The 21,065-nt window shown below is 59.5% G+C and overlaps 1 protein-coding gene across 10 annotated transcripts in view; it reads left to right on the top strand.

The window, feature by feature from the left end:
- The window catches only part of ELFN1 (extracellular leucine rich repeat and fibronectin type III domain containing 1), a 73,000-nt gene that overhangs the window by 42,396 nt on the left and 9,539 nt on the right, over positions 1 to 21,065 (top strand). The window lies entirely within an intron of this gene.

Here is a 21,065-nt window from a genome sequence, read left to right on the forward strand (position 1 = left end):
TGCCCTGGAATGGGGGTAGCCCCTCCCTCCCCATCCTGCGTCCCTGAAGCCCCTCCTTGGCATTTTTGTCTCTCCAGTGGGCAAGCAGGCTGTAGGCCTGCATTTCTACTGCCCTTAATTTGTCTTCTCGTTTCCCCATGGACTGCATATCCCACGGCTCCTGGCCCTAATTAGCAGGAGGAGGGGGCCTCCTGCCCCACTCGGTCCCTCCTGGCCACTGGTTTCGCCTTCCAGCCTTCACTGCTTCTGACCTCCTCTCGTCATGGACCTTACTCCTGCCTCTGACCCCTGATCCCTCTGCTGGCCACCGCGGACGCCGGGTTTGAATCTGGGTTCCATTGCTAAACAGCTGTGCAGTCCGGGGCATGGCACTTCGCCTCTCTGTGTTTGTGCAATGGGGACAACAGCAGCTACTCGGGGGGTATCTCTGGTCATTGAATAAGAGGCACCCCACCTGGAGCTCTCCATCCTCCCCTCTCCTCCCTCTGGCTTCATCCCTGCACGTGTGTCCCCATGACCTGGGGGCCAACTGCCCTCCACACGCCCAACCCCAGTGACTCACTGCCTGGCTCCCCAGCCCCACCCTGAGAACCCTGAATCCAGCAGTGGAAGTGGGTCAGGGGGCATGTGGGGAGGGGGAGGGTGGGCAAGGAGGCCGGTGACTACTGTTGAAGCAATAGGAGAGGGGGAGTGGCTTGGAGCAGGCCTGGGAGGAACGGAGCAGACAGGGCTGTTTTTCATGGTAATGATGTGATGTGGAGGGACGTGGCCCAGAGCCCTGGAGAGTCGTGGCCCAGAGCCCTGGAGAGTCGTCTCTACCAGGACAGGCGGGAGGAGGGTGCAGTGGGGTGGGGGGAGGACTCATTTCCTGGGCACCTACTCTGCACGAGAGGCCTGCCCTGGTCCACAGGGACCTATAGTACTTCTAGTACTGGACCTCCTGGTACAGGGACCCTGAGTGACCACCCCAGGGTCTGCAGGTGGAGAGAGGTCACAAGTCTTGCCCAAGGGGGTCCGGGTAACCCATGCCCATCTTGCGGAAGTGTCCCTGCTCTCTGATGGAGGGGGTGGTACGTGGAGCCGCCTGCAGGGACTCCGTCTGGCTCGGCCCAAGCTGCTCCAGGCTTGCTCTCTCCCTGGACACATGGACGTCCCCAGCCCGACCACTTGGCCCTGAAATGCCTTGTGCACATCGGCAGGTGGCTCTTGCAGGCTTGCCAGCTGATGCCCTGAGACTCTTGGGGAGGGCAGGTGAGGCGGAGCCTGTGCTGCAGTCCTACTGTGCGCTCCTCACAGAGGGGGTGTCCGGGGAGCTGGGGCGCCCCCCACAAGGCCTGGCTGGGGACATGGCTTGCGTAGGTGCTGACCATCCTAGACGGGACCACGAGGGCATGCAGAGCTCAAAGGAGGAGCCAACAGGCTTCCTGCAGGTGCAGAGAGGACCATCCCCTGGTCCTTGGTTGGGGACCCAGAAGACCAGGGACATGGCCACACTCTTGACAGCAGGGCCCTGGCCATGTTTTCATTCCTCCTCCTGAGCATTTCAGCCTTTCTGAGCCTGGGTGTGAGCGCTTCTGACAGTGGGGTGCCCCAGAGGCCGGTGGGGGTTGGCCTCCCCCATTTTCGCCTCCAGGAGCATCCAGAGCTGCCCCAGAGCCTTCCAGGGTCCTGAGCACCTGCACGGCGTCAGCGTGCTGAATGCTGCCCATCCCTCCTCCCCACACTGCAGGGGCTGTGCTCCCCACCAGCAGGGCCGGCTCTAGGTCTGGCAGCCCTGACCCCCTCAAGTGCCTCCTTTCATACCCAGGGTCCAATTCGGACAAATACATGTGGGAAGATGCCCATTGTGCAGCGATGGCTCCCTTCCCAAGCCCTGCCAGCCCTCGCTCTGTCCGCTGTCCATCCTCGGCATGTGGCACCTGGCCCCCTGCCCCCAGGCTGTGTTAGCACTTTTGGAGCCCTCCGCAGCTGGGCTCCGTGTGTGGTTGGCACCAGCACCACGGACACCCACCTGCTACACATGAGAAAGCATCGTGATCCTAGCCCGTGTGTAAGACGAGGGCCACAGCCCTGATGGCTCCCAGTTATTTCAGAGGGTACCCACAGACGCAAGGGTCAGGGTTACAGACCACACCTTCCTTGAAACAGCCCCTTCTCTGCCCCTGGCATCCGCACTCCTCCTCTGGACACTCCTTCTCTTAGGTGTCCCCAACATTCCCACCCCCTTCTCACTCTGCATCCATTCCCCTGCGCTAGGGTTAGCTACATCCCCACGCAGGCAGGCCTTGGGGACACAGACCCCCAAACCTGGCATGGCTCTGACCACACTGGCCCATCGTGCCCCCACCCTTGCTTTTGCCAAACTGCCTCTCCACTGCTCCTGACTCCCATTGAGGGCAGAGCCAGCCTGCCTGCTGCCCCACTGATGTACGTGGCCTTCCTGTCACCGCTGTGCGGGAATGCACCAGCTCCGCTGGTCTGGCCTCCTGTGTGCCTCTCTCTCTGTCTCTCACTCTCACTGGGGACAGATGCACAGACATCAGAAGTGCCTGTAGCTCAGTGAAGTTCTTGTGACCTGGACACACCCATGTCCCCAGCACCCAAACTGGCCATCAGGGCATCACCAGCCTCCCTGGAGGCCCCCTTGTACCTCCTTCCCAGTTGCGACCCCCACGGACAACCAATGACCACATGGTGTTGCCCATTTTGGAACATGGAGTGAACGGTCTGTGCACGTTGGCGGCGTCCATCCATGTTGCCGCGTCAGTAGAGTTTGTGCGTCTTTCCTGCTGTGTGATGGTTTTCCATTGTGGCTGCACCGCTGGCTGTTACGTGTTGATTGTTGATGGGCATGTGGATGACGTCCAGTGAGGCCATCTCGGGTGCTGCTGTGAACACTAGATTTCCCATGCACGTTCGCATGTGCTTCGTCAGGTTCCTCTGTGTCTCTGGCTCCACCACGTTCCTCCTTTTCCCCTCACTGTGGGGTACAGACCACTGCCACCCCTTCCGCAGGCTGTGGAGGCTTCCTCCCAATTCCCCATATGCCTGCAACAGTCCCTTCTCCATCAACAGCCAGAGTGATCATACCTCCTCTGTACTAAACCTTCAGTGGCTCCCTATTGCCCTTGAGATGAGGTCCTGTCTTCAGCGGAGACTCTGCAGTGGGATCAAGGCTCCCAGCAGCCCTGTGGGTCTTCTCACCAACCCCTCCAGGTCCCAGCTCTCCCGGTCTCTCTGGTCCCTCACATGCCCTGTCTCCTCTGCTATTCATCAGGTGCTTTTGTATGGTTGTTCTCTCTTCGTTCAAGCCTCTGCAGAAACATTACCTCCCTGGGGCAGTTCTCCTGGACCCACTAGACCAGGCTGAGTCCCCGACTGACCCACGGCCACATCACACTCTTATAGGTTGAAATTCAGTCTTCCCCTCCAGACGGGGCTTCCCCTCGCAGCCCACCAGCCCTGCATCTGGCATGGGGCAGGGACCTGCTCACCGTGTGTGGCTAGGCAGGACAAAGCTGCAGTCCCCCTAGTGTAGGTGTGTGATCAGGAGCTGGAGGGGCACGCTCAGAGTCGCCCAGTGGGTCAGCAGAACAAGGGGCCACTGACACGGAGCCCGTGAGGACCTGGCTCTTCCCAGAGCAGTTGGCACATCTGCAGAGTCGTCTAGAGAACCAAGGACACAGCAGGGCCCAGAGGATGCAGCTCAGATGCGCAGCGACAGGCACTGTGGTCGGTGTGGCTCCTGCAGCCTGGCCCCATAGGCCCAGGGCACCCCCACCCCTGCCCCGGCCCCTCCCTGCATGCCCTGGGCACCCCCTTCCCTGCCCAGCACGCTTTCCCCTGTCACCCCGTCTGGGGCGGACACCTCTCCTTTTCAACCCCACGCCACACCTGCTCTCATCAGCAGGAGGAAGGCTGCCCCCTCAAACCCTGGCCCAGCCTGGACAGAGCCTCCACCCATCACCTCTGCTGGGAAGCAGGCAGTGGGACCAAGGGGGCTGAATTCTCCAATGTGATCTGTGGGCTTCCTCCTCTTGCCTTTCATCCCCCCAGAGGCCTTGCAGATTTCGTGTAGCCCTTGGTCCATGCCACGGGGAGGCCTGTCCAGCCCCCAGAAGGGGCAGTGGGCCCAGACCCCAGCCTGCTTTGGCCCCCTGGCAGGCATGCTGAGAGCTCCCTGGGCACCCAGCACTCAGGTTTGTGGCAAGAGGGAGCAGGAAGCTGTCTTCAGCCGCTCAGCCCTCCCTGGGGTGGGGCACCTGGTAGACCAGACGGCCCTTAGCCCCAGCCCTGTGTGCAAGGATTGTGTCAGCATGGGGCTGGGGCCCCGAGGTCCTCAGGGCCCCTCCCTGCTCCAGTTCCTCATGGGGACCACCCATCCCCTCCTGGGGCTGGATCCCCTCCTCCCCTGAGCCTCCCTCCCTGTCTCTGTACTTGGGTCTCTCCTTCACAGAATCGCTGGTATGGTTACTTTGATTATATAACGTGGACATTGTCTCGTTATGGGAATCAGCCGCCGCTAAATCCCGAGTTAGCTGAGCTGCACCTCCTCGGGCCCAGGAGCTGCCTCCGGCCTCTCTCCTGGCCCCCAATCCCAACCTGACCACGCATTCGAGCCTATTTTCTCGCCAACAGAGCGAGGACCAGCGTATGATCATCTGCTCCTTCGTGTCGCTGTGTCATGTGTGATAGTGTTTAGTTAAACGTCCATCGGCACCTGTAACATCAGACGTTTGATGGCAGGTGGCTGGCGCTATTGTAACTGACTCCCCGCCCTGCGGGGCCGCTGCTGGCTTCCCACGAGGAAGTGGAGACACAGATTTAGTGACTTGCCCAAGGCCGCCACTGGGCAGGTGGCAACTCTGTCTGCAAGCCCAAGCTCTCAGCCGCTCTGCTCCAGCGCCCCGGTGGGTAGTGGAGAGGCAGGCAGAAGGGAAGCAGCCACAGGGGCAGCTGCTCAGCCTCCTCCTGCCCCTCACCCCAGTCACAGTGCCACCCCCAGGGTCCTTGGGATGGGGTACAGGCAGCCCTCTGGAGAGTGGGCAAGAGAACAGGCCCTCGTCCAGGTTGTGCTGCAACCCTGCTGTGTGACCCGGGGACACTCCCTTTCCTTCTCTGGGCCTGAGTGCAAGCCCTTATAAGGCAGAGGCCAAAGTTGGGGAGTTCTCTTGATGTGGTTCCTCAGGCACCTTGCTGTGTAGGCAACCTGTCTGTCCCCGCTTGCCCTGGCACATAGGTGCTTGAAACACTGTCCACCAGATGAAGATGCTAGAGCATCATGGCCACGGGTCAGCTTGCCCATTTGCAGGAAGCCCAGTTCGGTCCATCAGACCTTTCCTCGGTGCATGGCCAAAGCCAGGTGGGGCTCAGGGTGGAGGAGGGCACTCTGAGGGAGGGACTCTGTGCTCAGTGGCCGTGACAAGAACAGCCTTTGGCCCCTCCGCCCCGGGCATCAGGCATCAGCTGAGCTGGTCCTCAGGGCCACAGAAAACAAAGCACGAACCAGAACCAGGGTTCCAACAAGCTCAGAGGGCATGTGGCACAAACGCAGACCCCTGGGCCCTACCCTTAGCCTATTGAATCAGGAGTGGAGGTGGGTCCTGGAGGTCTCTGGTTTGTAGAAGCTCACAATAATAGTGTTTCTGACAGTTTTCCTGGTTTGAGGACCCCCTGCCGGGGGCAGTGCCCTCTCTGACATCCCGCCTCTCCTTGCATACTGCTGGCGACGGCAAGCTCAGTTGTACACAGCAGCCCCTTCCCTCCCAAAACATTTAAAAATGTATTATAAAATATTCAAGATACCTCAAATATTTAAGGAATCTCTAATAAATATTTCACTAAATATGAAATATTTAATACAGCTAAAGGTATGAAGAATAATACCATGAATACCTGAATGCTGTCCCCTCCAGCTTAACATTAATCCCCATACGCTGCCTGTGACACAGGGGAGCCCCGGGAGGGCACGAGAAGGCCCGCGTCCAAGTGTCCACTGGCCCCCGAAGCTCCTGCGTGCCCCCATCAGCCTGGCTCCCCCTCACTTTCTTTCTAAACTTGTCATCATGGTAAAATACATACCACGTGAGATTCACCGCCCTCCCGTGATTAAGTGTGTGATTCAGGAGCACCGGGCGCACCGTGTCTCCAGGCCGCTCCGGCGGGCCCCCCCCCCCATCCCTGTTGGGCAGTAAGGTCTTTGCTGAAGTTTGCAATGGTGCTTCTCACCCTTTCTTTTATGCTTTGCCCTCATGTGCACAGATATTTGCAAAGACACCGTCTGGCGTGGTTTAGAGCTTTCCACCCGCGGCAGGTGCAGCGGCGGGTACTTTGGACGGCTCGCACCAGGAGAGGCATCATGCCAAGTGCACGGCTCGCGGCTCGCCCCCTCTCACTGCCCTGTAGTGCTCTGCTGTGCATGGCTGCGCCACGCTCCAATCCCTTCTCTTGGTGGACGCCTCGGGTCCAGTGCGTGTCCTTGGACACTTCTCACTGCTGCGCCAGGACACACCAGGCCCAGCCACTTGGCTCACGGGCTCCGTGCACCTCTCCCTTTGCATAATGCCACCTAGGTGATTCCCTGCAAGCCCGCATTGCTCACACTGTCATGAGCAGGCTCAAAGAACTCTCTGGGAAGGTGAAAGGTCCACCGGCAGGGCCTGGAGGAGCCTGCTCGGCAGCTGGGGGTGCGCTGAGGCCCCACCTCCAGGCCAGACACCCCCACCCGCCTTTCCTCAGACCACCTGGCTTTGCATCCGTGCTCCACCAGCTCACTAGCTCACCTTCAGGTGTGCCTGCCTGGGCCTGGTGGCCACAGGACATTAGCCTATGCACAGGGGCTCCAGGGCCAAGCTGCTGAGGTTTGAATCCTACCCCACGATTCAGCAGTTGTGCAAACTCAGCCAAGTTCATTGACAACTCTGTGCCTCTCCTGTAAAATGCATAACAACAGTACTTCATGGGATTTAACTTCATGGGATTAATCCAAGTACTAAAGAAGTTAAGAGAAGAAAAGCACCTAGTATGTGCTGTAAGAGTGTGGGCTCTGGTTATCTTAAAGTCTGGAGCCAGACCCTCTGAACACAGGCTGGGCGGTGCTGCACAGAGCCAGATTATCACTTCCTCTATTCTTTTTTTAAAATTTTATTTATTTATTCATGAGAGAGAGAGACAGAGAGAGAGAGGTTGGCAGAGACAGAAGCAGGCTCCATGCAGGGAGCCCGATGTGGGACTCAATCCCGGGACCCCAGGATCATGCCCTGGGCTGAAGGCGGCACTAAACTGCTGAGCCACCCGGGCTGCCCTCACCTCCTCTATTCTACCTGCTGTATCTCTGTTAAGTCAGCCAGAGTTCCCTTCTCAGGGGACCCCATTGACTGGCTCAACTGGCTCTTGCCTCATTCTTTTCCTTGTGGGTGACATAGCACCATGCTTCTCTGCTGACCCCTTTCCTGGCATGGTTTTCACCCTGTGTAGTTCGTTGAGGTGGATGTGACCCATTAGCTAGCTGGAGGGAATGTCGGCTCCTGGTCCTGGCCTCCAGCAGCACCTGTCTCCTGCGGGCTCTCAGAGTTCATCCAGGCTGCTGCTCACGCTGGTGAGGACAGAGCCTGTAGACCACCCCAGACAGCCCGTGGGTGCCCCGGCCCTTGGACGTGTTCTGCATCTCCCTCCATGCCCGCTGTCACTCTGCCACCCAGGCGCTGCCCTGTCTTGTGCACCCCTGATAACTGGCTCTAGTCCCTGCAGGAGGCCCTGGCCCCACGAATGTCAGACTCCTCCAGGAGCCCTTGGGGGTGAGGGAGTGAGGGGCAGTTGCCCCCTAACCTCCCAGCACCCCCCGGGCAGCCCAGGGAATGGGGTGGTGACCACTGGGGTCGAGGTGCTCTGTCCCAGAGGGAGGCTGCCTTGCCTGGAGTCCCACCCACAGCTGACCCTGGGCTGGCACTGGGGGGCCTGGAGGTAAGGGGTCCCGGCGTCTAGGCGGCGGGGAGATGGAGCCAGGAGGGATGCAGCTCCCTCTATGCACAGCAGCGAGGCGGGTGGCCGGTGCATTCCCAGGCGACAGACGGACAGAGGGACAGCCGACAGACGGAGGCCCAGAGTGAGGCAGGCAGGCGGAGTGGGGGAGGAGGCCGTGTGAACCACAGCAGGACCGCTCCCTCTGTAATGTGTGGGGCGATGAAGGATAGACTCGCGGAGGGGAGCGCGTCCTCACACCCCACTTGGGTGGTTTCCAGCGTTGTCAATTATGCTGAGAATTGAATGTCCTCCAGCTGCTCCGGCGGTCGGACTCCTGCCCGCCGTGAAACAATAATTAGACACTCGTGTGTGCGGTGTGGGTGTGTGCATGCGAAGCGCGGTGTGGGGAGGCGGCAGGTCCACGGCCATGGGGTCACACTCTGGGGACGCACACGCAGTCACACACGGCCACACCCTCTGCGGGTCTCAGGCTGTACACCCTGGCTTCCCAGCCCCCCACCCCGGGGGGGGCACCCAGCCGGTGGTCTCGCCAGAGGGTGCCCAGCCCCCTGCCCATAATGCTTCCCCGCTTCCAGGTTTTACTCACCTTGGCCCTTTGAAGCCTCCACGAGAGGCTCTATTTATAACAGCCGGCATATGGACCACGCCGGATTTCTTGCTCAGACATATGCTGGGAGGCTCGGGGCAGCTAGACGCAGCTCCAGCCCCCCGCCCCCAGTCACACACACAGGGAAAGCCTGCCCAGAGCTGTCCCTCGGCCCCTCCAGCACCCCTGGATCTCAGGGACGTGGTGTGGGTAGAAGGGGCCCCAGCACTCAAGGGGATCTGGAGTCCTTTCTAGCCCAGAGAGGGTCCCTCAACGCCTCCTCTCCCACCCCCTGAAGAATACAGACCAGTGTGCGGGTGGCGACCCCTGGGTACTGACAATAGTGCCGAAGAGAAGAGCCTGTGTCCCCACCAAGAGGAGGCACCGGCAGCCAGGGCAGGGTCAGCTGGACCACAGGCCCGGCCACACCTGTGAATGGCCAGGATGCCCCCTCCTCAGGGGACATGGGACCAGTCCACGTCCCCTTGTGGGTCTTGGCTGCCTGGGCTCCTGCAGGGACTTTCTTCTGCTTCCACATTCAGCTTGCTGACCCTATCCCTTCCCTGATGCCATCTGGCGGGGGCTCCGCTGGGTCCTCCCCATCCTTCGCTGTCAGGAGGGAGCCCCTTTGCAGTATCCATCTGGGGCCCCGAAAACCAGGGGGAGGCAGGGCCAGACTCAGATCCCTCCACTTCCCAGCCCCCCCGGCCCCATCTTGGGCAACAGGCTGTGGTTGGCTCCATGGCCCCATCCCTGAGCCCTGGCCACCACACAGCACCCCCACCTCCCAGCCCCCAGAGTGTCTCGGTGACTAACAGCAGAGCAGCCCCTTTCAGATCAATTCTGTTCCTGGTCTTGCAGCTATAATTAATGTCTGCTGTGTCATTAGATTGATTTTTTATGGACTCTGAGAGCTGGCGGGGAGAGCAGAGGGGCATCTCCCCGGGAAAAGACGCCAACCCAGCTCTCAGGCTCCCCAGGACTGGCTGCACCTCCCAGACTTCGCTTCCACTCTTCTCCACCCCTCCGTCCCCAAATCCTGGGGATAGCCAGAGGCTCACATGGCCCTGTGGGGCCCAGCATGGTGCCAAAGGGACACATGTCTCCTGCCCAGGCCCTCGGTGAGCCCACGGGGTCTGCTGATTGTTCCCATTTCCCAGAGAGAAGTCTAAGTGACTTGGTGGCGGATGGTTCACACCCCACGAGCCCTGCCTCTGGGAACTCCTGCCACATGGGGTCCTGGCTGGTCATTCACAGACCCCACTGCTTTTACTGTCGTGATGGCCCTGTGAGCGGTGTCTGTGGCTCCATTTGTCAGCAAAGTCAACCGAGCCTCAGAAGTTAAGGCAGCTGCACAAACCGCTGACCTGGAGTGCAACAAGTCCCGAGTCACATGCGGGTCAGAGCCTGTGTGTCCAGGACAGCGGGTGTGGACTGGCCTTCCCTGACCCCCACGCCACAGGCACCCCCTTTCTGGACTGGCAGTCTCACGATCTTGGCACCCCTGGAGTCTGAGGGCAAGGAGTTCCCTGTGACAGACAGGGAAGCCAAGGCGCGGGGATGCAGGGCTCACCCCTTCGTGGTCCTGCTCACGTAAGAGACCACCCGAGCCTCATAGCTTCATGGAGCGGGCATCCAGGGTGGGCTCAGCTGGGCGGCTCGCCTTCTCGTTGCAGCCAGGCGCTCTCTCTAGCAAACCCCCAGATCCTCCCACACGCCTCTGGCTTCTCCAGCACGTAGTGTCCAGAAAGTGGTTTTTGTTGGTGGTGGCTACGTGGAAGAGATGGAAACGGAGCTGCCCAGGTGGCCGAGGACTGTGCCCAGGACAGACAGGGCTTCTCTTTGGCCAGCGCTTGCTAGCCAGCGTGGTGTTAGGGCCACCCAGATTTGAGGGATGCAGAGACAGACACACATCCCGTGCAGGGGGAAGTCAGGGTTCCCACACAGAGAGCAGAAGGTGAAACTGTGCCATCCTTTAGGGACGTCCTTCCTGCCATGGCCACCACCCCGAGCCCCTCATGTCTGCAGGAATTTGGCTTTTCTCCTCAGAGTGGACATTCTGAGAGGGTCCAGGCCTTTGCCCATTTTGTGTTCCTCATGCCCCCGGCACCTGATGTGATGTCCACCTGACCACATGTGAGTGACTAGGAACGGGACCCTAGGGGACCCTGCAGGGGTCTCACAATCCTAACCTCATCCGAGGGGGCTGGGGCCTCCCAGAGGCCAACTGTAATCCACCAAACAAGATGCCTACCAGGCTGGCGTAAGCTTTCCCAGCAGATTTCTCTGCCATTTACTCTGCCTTGAGCCAACCCTGAATCATGAAAATCTAGAAGCACGAAAGACAGATCAGGGGTGACATTCACTTGATAAAGTGGCTCATGGTATTTGTCCATGCGGCTTCCGGGAGCATGTTCACCGTGGAGGGGCCCTGAGCTCTCAGACCCGGGAGTCTCGCCTGAGTTGGCAGCTGCTGCCGTCAGCAGGAAATCACCCAGAGGGGAAAGTGAGAATGGCCCAAACCCCAGACTGCAAACACGATTCCGAAATGAGACCCCACACGACAGTTCTCACCTGTGAGTAGATCAAAAATCCTTGGTGAGACACAGGCAGATCTGATTCCACAGAATATTAGAGATATAATCTGCCCCTATTATGTAGGATTTATCAAAAGAATTCAGAGATGGCTTAATATTGGGGAAATCTGTTAATATAATACACAGCATCAACTGGTTGGCCACAGTGCCATGTGGATAAATGACAAGAGACATCTGATAAAATCTAGGGTTAGTTTCCAATCTTAAAGTAACAAACAGAACTAGGGATAACTTCTCATCATGGTAAAGAAATAGGGTCTCAGCTCCACAGCCAGGATCATGCTAAATGATGAAATTTTTCATGATTCCTGTTCAAAAACTTTTATTAAAAAAAAGCAACAGTGCCCTTTATCATTGTCCAGAAATTCTGGACATAGCAATAAGACATGAAACGGAATTAAACAGGATGTCTATAGGAAAGAATTGTAGTCATTTGCTGGCAATCTGATTTGAGACCTAAGGAAATCGAAAGAACAACTGAAGGGGACCATTTGCGACCTCGGCAAAGGTACTGGGCTGGATATAAAACACACGCGCACAAATCAATTATTCTCATCTGTGCTAGCAACAACAGCTAGTCGGAAAACATAATGAAATAAATGGTCCCCACTCGCAGTGGCAACAACAGAAAAACCCCACGGGATTCCCAGGAATACATTTACAAGAAAAATTTCAGATCATTATGAAGAACTCTGTGGAGTTTCCTGGGAGACCAGAGAAAGCGGGCATCGTGGGACAGGCCGTGCCAGGATATTACAATCCCGAAGGTTCTTCCAAAATTAATTTGTAGGCTCCATGCAGGCCCTTCCGTGCCTCAGCAGCGCATTTTGAAGAGCTGAATCAAATCGTTGTAGAAGTTCACCTGGAGGAATATGCAAACGGAGCAAAGGTTCTGGAAAAGGAGGAGGGATGTCTTTGGTCCTCAATACGGGAGCTAGTTACAGAGTTACGGGGATGCAAACGGGACTGTCTAGGTGTCACGTGAGGGGTGAGGGGCCTTCGATGCAACAGAGCTGTCCCCTCACAGGCTCAACCCCCATTCACGCCCTGCTCTGGACCTGAGAAGGCCACAGAAGATGCAGTCCTTGGAGCCAGGCGCCTCCAGCCTAGGGACAGACGGGGAGGGTCAGACAGGCAGCTCTGCAGCACAGCTGTGGACTTGCAGGGGCAGACCCCAGCCCCACTCAGGAGTCCAAATAGAGAGCATCTGGTGGGGCAGCTTGGAGAAAATGCAAGAGAAGCAGGTTGACCATCACATTAACAGGCAAGGTGGGGGTGGTGAGAGGCAGGCAGGGACTGTGGGAGACACCGACTGTCTTGAGGGCACTGGGGAGCCACGTGGGGTTGCAGGGGGAGGACAGGCTTGACCAGGCTTGCCCTGTGGGAAGCACACTCCGGTCAGGGTGAGGGATGGTGCGTCACAAATCAACCGAGGGAATGGATTATTCACTATATGGTGTCAGGACAATTTGTTGCCTGTTGGTGGGGGGGAATCGATTTTACTCCTTCTTTATACCAGCGAAATACCTTCCAGGTGGGTTGAAAGTTAAATGTAAAATTCAAACCATAAAGATGTAAACAGACAGAGGTGATATCTGCTTTTAGGATGGCTCGGGGTTCCTCAAGCTACCCAGCACTGGACACCGTGTGTGTGTGTGTGTGTGTGTGTGTGTGTGTGTGTGTGTATTTTGACTTGATGACACACAAATTAAAAATGAGAGTCTGTGGCCCAGGCCGGCCCCTGGTGCTGGCTTCCCTTCCAGAAGCCTCTTTCTTGGGATGCCGGCTTGAGGCCCAGTAGGGATAAGGGCTGCAAGGAAAGGGGGTCTTGTTCTCAGAGCTCACGTGGAGCCCCAGGGCCATCAGCGGCCTCCTGACAGGTGCCCAGGAGGAGGGGGTGCCTTCCAGAGAGACAGGGCCTCTCAGGCTCTGGCAGTACCGACCATGGCAGTGGGAGTAACAGATCCCCTAGGAGGTCTAGAAGCCCTGGGGAATGCCAGGGGGGCAGGGTTCATCATGACCCCTGGTATAGCTCCAGTAACAGGGGAGAGAGCCCCATTTCTGATGCGGAGACACCTTGGTTGCTGTGGGGCCGTGCTGGCTGTTCCGCACCTAACCTTGGACTCTCGCCAGCCCCCCTCGCCAGAGCAGCTGATTCCCCCACCAGCCCAGGAACCGCTGAGACACAGCCGGCGGCACGGTCAGCCCAGGTACCCAGGACGGGTCCTGGCTCCATCCCAGCCCACGGGGCATCACTGACACCTCTTCGACTGGACTTTGCTTCGTACCTGGTTTCCCTCATTAGCGTAATATTTGAGGACTAACTGCTCAACCTCTACTCGAAAACCATGCCCAGAATCTTTGGTACGATTCATAGTGGCCAGGAGTAAAAAATCCTAGCAATGGGGACTCGAGGCAGGCCTGACGGGCATGGTCACCACATCTGGGTGCCTGGCCCCAGCTGGCGGGGTGTGGGGAGAGGGAGCTGTGTGCCCCAAGGCCCTTCCAGCCTTCTGCGTGGAGGTCCTGCCCTCCACCGGAGCTGGGAGCCAGGACGGGATCCCCAGGCTCAGAATGGGCTCCTGGAGCTCAGGACTCTCTGTCTAGGTTCCACTGGTGAGAGCACAACCGGCAAATCTCCACGTTGAGTCTCCGTCCGGCCATCCCTCAACACAACTGGAGAGATTCGGGTCAGCCTAAAGATAGAACTTCCTCGCTGCCAGGGTTATGAGGGTGTGATGGGGAACGGTGCCAGGTGTCCTTTGGACACCCAGACCCTTGCCTGGAGTCGGTGACATGCTTCCCGACGGCAGGGGGGTGGACCGGCATTCCTGGAGAGGGTCACGCGTCGTCATCCGGCCTCCCTGGAGGCCAGCCAGCCACCTTCTCCCGGTCCCTGCCAGCGCCGGAGCAGGAAACCATCGCAAAGTGATTTCTCCCTCCAACAGTGCTGTACATCATGTTTTTTAATTTAAAAAGATGCCCAGTGGAAGCATAACAGACCATTAAATGTTTGGATCCCTAATTAACTCCAGAGCAGCCGGAGCTGCGGGGCCTGCGGGAGGAGGGAGGGAGCAAGCCCGGCATCGTTACAGGGGTGGGGGGGCAGGACTCCGGCCCCCAGCCCTGCTCGTGGTGTCTGCTGCCCTGGGCACCCGAGCCCACCTTCCTGGGCCAGGTGGGAGCTGGAGCTTGTGCACACACAGCCCTGGGCCGCAGCTCAGGTTCCAGCTCCAGGGTTTCCTCTGGAGACTGAGGGGTGAGGCCGGATTCTGCATTTTTGACAAGCAGTGTGGTGGACGTGGATGCTATGTTCCCCTGCCTTACTCTGGGGAAACCTTGGCTTGCTGGCTGTCCAGGCTTCTGGAGCCTGTTTCCCTACCTGTCTTACTGGGGGGGATACCCCCCTGGACGTTGGGGAAGGGGCTCCCATGCCAGAGACACTCGCTGCATATGGGGTCCTGGAGGAAATGTGAGGGTACCGCCGTTTTGCACTCTCGCCGCTCGTCCCAGGCTCGCTAGGTGGACTGAGGCCCCTGAGGCCTGGGCTCCTGTGGACCACCCAGGGGCACCTGGCGGGTGGGTTGGGTGGGCGCTCCACACTCTTCCCAGGCCCTATCCCTTCCCCAGCAGCCTCTGCATCCTGGCGGGGTGGAGGGCGCAGTGTGGGTGACAGACTCTCTACCTTATGCCTCCCAGAGGACTAGGCCCAGGCCAGCTGAGGTCGGGGGCTTGCCAGACCGACCCTGTAGCCAAGTCCTGAGACTCCAGCCCTGCTGAGTCAGCACGGCTGGACCGCCGACTGTGGCAGCTCGTGCCAGCCTCCGAGGATAAATAGGGAACAGGAACAGAGAGGCAGGTTCAAGGTGGGCGATGAGCCCGGGGACAGCACTCACGGGGCCCTGGTGGGGCGGCACCAGGGCAGGTGGCTCACTGAAGTAGAAAACCCCACAAGGCCTGTCTAGCTGGCCTGCTCGGTCCACCCACATGGCCTTGAATGGTGCATTCCCTCTTCCATCCATCTGAGGCCAGGGGGCCGCTGGAGAAGGGAATGTAGTCATAGAGCATCCCTGTACCAGGCAACACGCTGGAAGCTTCAAATGATACGGTCATGTAATCCTCGCCATAGGGCTGCCAGGGAGCTGCCCGGGGGATCTCCGTTGGCCAGAGGATGGAGCAGGCCCAGAGAGGTTAAGTGACTCATCCAAGGTCACACAGCCAGAGTGTGGCAGAGCCAACATTCGTGTCCTGGCATTAGGGTGGGCAGGCCTGGCCCCGCATGGGCTCGGCTGGCCCTAGGCCGCGCCGTCCGCCTTGTGGTCACACCTCCCAGCCGTGCCTGTCGCGGCCCTGAAGGCTCTGCCGCAGAGCCAAGCTGCAGCCGCAGACAAACATTAGCAGTAAACATGATCTATCGGCCAAACATTGGGGCGGTAAAAAGTTACCGATCTATCACTTTCCACCCATCTCCCCCCCCCCATGCGCCTGGCCCTCGGCCCGTTTCCCTCTGGACGCGCAGAGTCTGGCCTTCAGCAGAATCCCTGGCTGGGCGCTGGCCGCCTGTCTGGGTGCAGTGACGAGCAGAGGGACGGTATTTTTAGGCAGATGCCTCCCGTCCGGCATGGCTGTGGTGATTATGCAAATCCGGCCATAAGAAGTTTAAGAGCCTGGAACCACCATATTTCTTTATTTCATTAGTGGCAGCACAGCTGCAGGGTTGAGGTGACGGAACAGACGTGGTGCCAGCCTCACGGGCACCGAGCCGTCGTCCCCTGGGCGGCAGAGGGGCTCCCCACCGTGGACAGCGTGCTTGAGCGCACTCGTGGGGGCGTCAGGAGGGTCGGGCGGGCGTGCGGTCAACAGACCCCACACGGGGCACACGAGGCCCTGGACACCTCTGTGCAGAAGAACCCTCGGAGGCACCCGGCCCAGACCCGGCCCAGCCCTTTGCTTAACGTTACAGGGAGGGAAACTGAGTCCGGGAGCAGTCCAGGCTCGGGCAGGTCCTCCCTGCTGCTGCCGATTCTCTGCACAACCCCAGGACTGAGAAGAAGGAGGGGTCCCTCCTGCAGCCCAGTTCCACCATCGCAACTGGAGCCCTCAGGAGCGGGGAGCCCAGGCTCCTGTCCTGTCCTGTCCTGCCACCACGCCCCTCCACGCCGGTCCCAGGGCTCCTGCCACGGCATCGCCTATCACTGCCCACTTCCTGGACGCCCCACACTCCCCGGACTAGGGCTGTTCCCGGATCACACGTGCCTTCTGCCTCCGCCTTCTCTGCCTGTGATGCTCCTCCGGATGCTCATGCTCCTCAACCCCTCTTCACTGCCTAACAAATTCCTTCAAATGGCACCTCCTAGTGGAAGCCTTCCCTGATTGCCCTCAATTTTGCCACACCTTCCTGGCACCACGCAGGCCTCTGTCTCGTTCCCGCCGGTCTGTGCGTGCCTCAGGGACACCCGATGTCTGGTGTAAAAAACAAGGCAGGTGTTGGACCAGATGTGTGTGTGACAACCCCATGCTTGTGTCTAAGTATTTTCTGCCACCTGGGGTGGGTGTGCTGGGGCCCCCCTCTGAGCTGTTGACAGCCGCCCCCCCAATCCAGGCAGGATGCTGCTTTAGGAGCCAGATTTCTTTCCTTCCTAGGGTCCTCTTCGTGCTCGTTCTCTCCCACCTCCCTATAATAAGGTGCTTTTGAATGGCCACCTGATGCATCGCCACCTGGGATGGGCCCCCTGGCCGCAGCCTGCCCACTGGCTCCCGTGTGAATGCACCTGCTGGGCAGGCTTACCCCTCCCATGGCTTGCCAGACAGGGCTCTTCACCAGAAGTTGCCGTGGGGTCCCCCAGTGTCCCCTCTCCAGAGCAGCTCAGCACCTAGCCCATTTTCAGTAGAATCCGGCCTCCCCATCTCCGCTCGAGGTTCCATCTGTGCCCCCAGATCTGCACACCCAGGGACCAAGGAGTGCTGGCCACCCCGGCCGGCTGTATCCACCCCCAGACCCGTGCCTGGGGACCCACTGTGAGCACCTACCCCTCCCCGCAGGCCGGGATAGGGCTAGATGCCACCGCGGCAGCCAGGTGGACCCTCGACAGGGAGCTGTGGGGTCGGTGGCTGAGTGACCTCAGGCCAGCTGACCTCAGTGACCCCTGTCAGACCCCCACAGACACACATGAATACGCATGTGGGGGCACGTGAGGGCAAACACAGGATATGTGTGGGGCGCTCAGCTTGCTGTTCTGCAAAGTGAGGACGTCAAACAGACCTGTGTTCCTAGTCCTGCTGGATGTGTCACAATCCGCAGGTCAGAGGAGGCCAGGGCTGGAGTGGCCACGGGGACGTGTGGCTGCGTGGGCAGTGTGTATCCTTGCAGCTCTCTCTCACCGGCCTGAAGAAAGCCAAGGGGGTGGTGATCTGGGGAAGGAGCAAGCGCCTTGGGGGCGGGGGGTGGTGGTGGCGGGAGGCAGGTTTTATTCCCATTTCAGAGCTGAAGTGTCCCAGGCTCCCTTCTCTGTTGAACTGCGGGGAGCCACTTGGGGCCGGAGACATCCAGCAGCTGGCAGGACGCAGGGCCCCTGCTCTAGAGACTGTGTCCCGGCGAGGGGAGACCAGCAGTGAATAGGGAAGTAAATAAGCAAGTCCCAGGCAAGGGTGTTGTTTGGATCAGGGGGGAGGGTGGCACTGTGGGGTGAGCTGTAGGGTCAGAAGCCAGAGCGCCGTGGGGAGGGAACGGGGCACAGTGGCCCTGCAGCTAGAGGGACGGGGGTGGTGTGGGCGGGTGGATGGGGCCCCATCAGGCAAGGCCTGGCAGGTCCTGGGGGAGCCTGGGTTTTCCTCCACTTGTTGAAGAACGGATGTCATCCAGGGTCGTGGGCGGGGATGCTGGACTGGCAGGATCGCTTGACAGTGCTCCACGGCCCCTGTGGCTGTGCAGGGGAGAGAGGATGCTGGGCAGCAGGAGACGAGGCGGGAGCCATGGGCATCGGCCCAACAAGAGGTGGTGTGGCTTGGACCAGTGTGGCTGCAGTAGCAGGGGCCCCAACAAGATTCCAGAAACCCTGTGAGGTGCAGTGGACACTTTTGCTTCTGGGCTGGGCATCAGGAGCAAGGGAGTGGGGGGAAAGCAGAGCACGTTCAAGGGCGGCGCATCGATTTTGGGTTTGAGGAATGTGGTGCAGGTGGGCTCGAGCTCTGAGGGAGGCATCTGTGCGTCAGGGGGCTGGACACACTGGGGGGCTTGAGACCCCCCACACCCCACTGGGAAAGTGAGCAGAGAAGTGCAGGCTGAGGTCAGAGCCTAGTGCCCGGGACTGTGGAGGGAACTGATGGGAGAGGCAGCAGCTCGGACCAGGAGTGGGAGGAGCTCCAGGAAGGGGCTGCTGGTTACCTGGGCCAGGTATGCTGTGGGGCCAGGAGAAATAACACACACTATGCCCCTCGAGCTGGCAAGACAGGTTGCCGGTGACTTCTCGGAGGGCGCAGGGTGGTGCTGTGCTGGAGCGGCTGGAGCTGGAAAACTGCTGGCAGCCCTTTCAAGAAAATCAGCCACAATGGGGGGAAGGAGATGGGGCAGTGGCTGGAGGGTATTCTGGCCGAGCGGTTCCTGTGGAAGGTTCTAGAACTATGCTGTCCAGTAGGACAGCCACTAGGCACAGTCCTAATGCCCAGTAGCCACACGGGGCCAGGGCTCATCCTGTTGGACAGCCCTGCAAGCTGGCAGGGATGGTGTGGATGGAGAGACACTGATGCTGTGGGAGGAGGAGCTGGTGAAAGGATCCCAGGCCTGTAGGGGAGCGAGCAGCAGGTACGGGTGGGATGAGGGGCAGGTGAGGGTGGAGGCTGCTGGGACACAGGCCTGTGTACCCCACTGGCCCAGCGCACATTCTGCAGGTGTCCTGGGTACAGTTGTGTAATGAGTGACCAGGTGCAGAGGACAGGTGTGTGTATGTGGAGAAATTAGCGGTAAAGGGGGCAGGGGCTGGTGTTGGAGCCACTTATAGATGACTAATCGATGAACAAGTTGGGGGGGGCGGTCCTGGGGATGGCGTGTGATCCAAGCAGAACCCTTCTAGGGGACTCGGCCACTTCCCCGGGCAGGTGTTTCTTAAGACCCGTTGGACGGCATCCTGTCCCCCATACCCTGGGGTGTTAGCTCCTATGCTCAGGGAGCCTCCTGGAAGGTTGAGGCACCTGCTGGTGCTGACACCCAGCCCCCCCCGCCAACAGGAGGAGGATGGAGCCACTCACAGTGTGACCTTGGACAAAGCCTCAGTTTCTCATCTATAGAGTGCGTTGTGGAAGGAGAACCCTGGGGTCCCTCTGACGCCAGGTCCTGGGAGCTATCAAAGGGGCAGCGGGGACCAGCCAGCAGGGTCACACCCGACTCCTAGCATATCCCTCCACCTGAGGCCAGGTGAGGTGAGAGAAGACTCCCATCCCCCATAGGCCTGGCTCCCCCGCAGCCCAGAAGTGAGAGCAAGACACCCGCCAGGCCAGAGGGAGCAGCGGGGTGGAGACATGCCCCGTCCTCAGGGCCAGGGTCCAGCGCTGCCCCGCTCAGTACACACAGGCCACTCTGGTGGAGTCGAGACCGGTCCCTAGAACCACGTGCCACTCACAGGTGCCACATTCCCGGACCATCACACTGGGATGCAGCGGTGAGGGCTGGGCTGGCGGGTCTCACAGATGCTGGCACACCACGTGTGCATGCTTCGACAGAGCCGTGTTCACTAGAGGTACATGTGTCCACATGCACTAACATGGTTCCCAACACGTGTCGATACATATTCACCCTCGCACATGCAGACCTGTGTGTGCACCCAGGACAGAGCCCAGCACACGTGTGCAAGCCCGCACGCCCACAAACCCGCATGTACTTGCAGCTCTCTGGAGCCCCCAGGTCAGCCCAGCAGCGGCACAGCCGCCACCACGGTGCCGAGTGGCCCTGGGAGGGGGGCAGGGAGAGGCTGGTAGCCAGGGGGCCCCTATCCCTCCTCCGCAGGCGCCTGCCTGTGATAAGGCTTCTTCAGGCCCTGTAATCCTCCTTAACTTGACTTTGGGTTATTTTGAGCAAGAGATTAAAGGTGATTACAATCAGCATTGCTGAGGCGCCACACTTCCTAGACAGGCCTGCTCCACGCACCTGCTTCCGGAGGCAGGAGCCAGACTGACCCACACTTCCCTCACCTGCCACCCTTTGCCTTAGAGGCACTTGCTCGTTGGGGGGAACGGGTCCCCTGTTGGAGGCGCCGGCCGTGCGGGCACGTGGTGCAGGCGGGCAGGTGTGGCATGACGGTGATGCGCTCTGTGCTCCCCACAGGACAGTGGATGGGCAGTCAGAAGCCAGGCCGTGCAGGGACCCCAGCATCCCCCGAACAGGCTTCCTCCCTTGGGCGGGGAGGCGACCCAGACCTGCCCCATCCTACCCTTGGAGCCACTTGCGAGTGGGCCCAGAGAGACCCAGTGCTTTGCGGGGCATCGCACAGCATCGGGGCCCACCCCGTCTGATCTCTATCTGTCCCCTCTCTGCAAATCAGAAATAGACTCTTCCCCAGGAGCCAGATCAAAATGGTGCTCTATGAAGTTTCCAAAGGGGAAGAAAATCCATTTCACATCATTATATTTTGTTCCCTAATTTAAGCTGCCTCAGTACAGACTAGTTGCGAACGTCAATATCCGTGAAATACACTCAGCTGGCTGCCGGCCAGGCCACAGAGCAGTTGCAGAGGCCGCTATAAATCCAAATATTAACAAGGAAACACACGCCGGTTCGTCTGTCCTGCGGGAGATCTACGAGGGGCAGAGGGTGGGTCCCGCAGACTGGAGGTCCTCCTGCAGCTGGGGCAGGCATCCTCGGGGAGCTGCGTCCAGCCACATCTCCCTGCCCACGGCGCTCCCTGGCT

Source organism: Canis aureus, chromosome 8 (genome assembly GCF_053574225.1).
Source record: "Canis aureus isolate CA01 chromosome 8, VMU_Caureus_v.1.0, whole genome shotgun sequence".
Classification (NCBI taxonomy): Eukaryota; Metazoa; Chordata; class Mammalia; order Carnivora; family Canidae; genus Canis; species Canis aureus.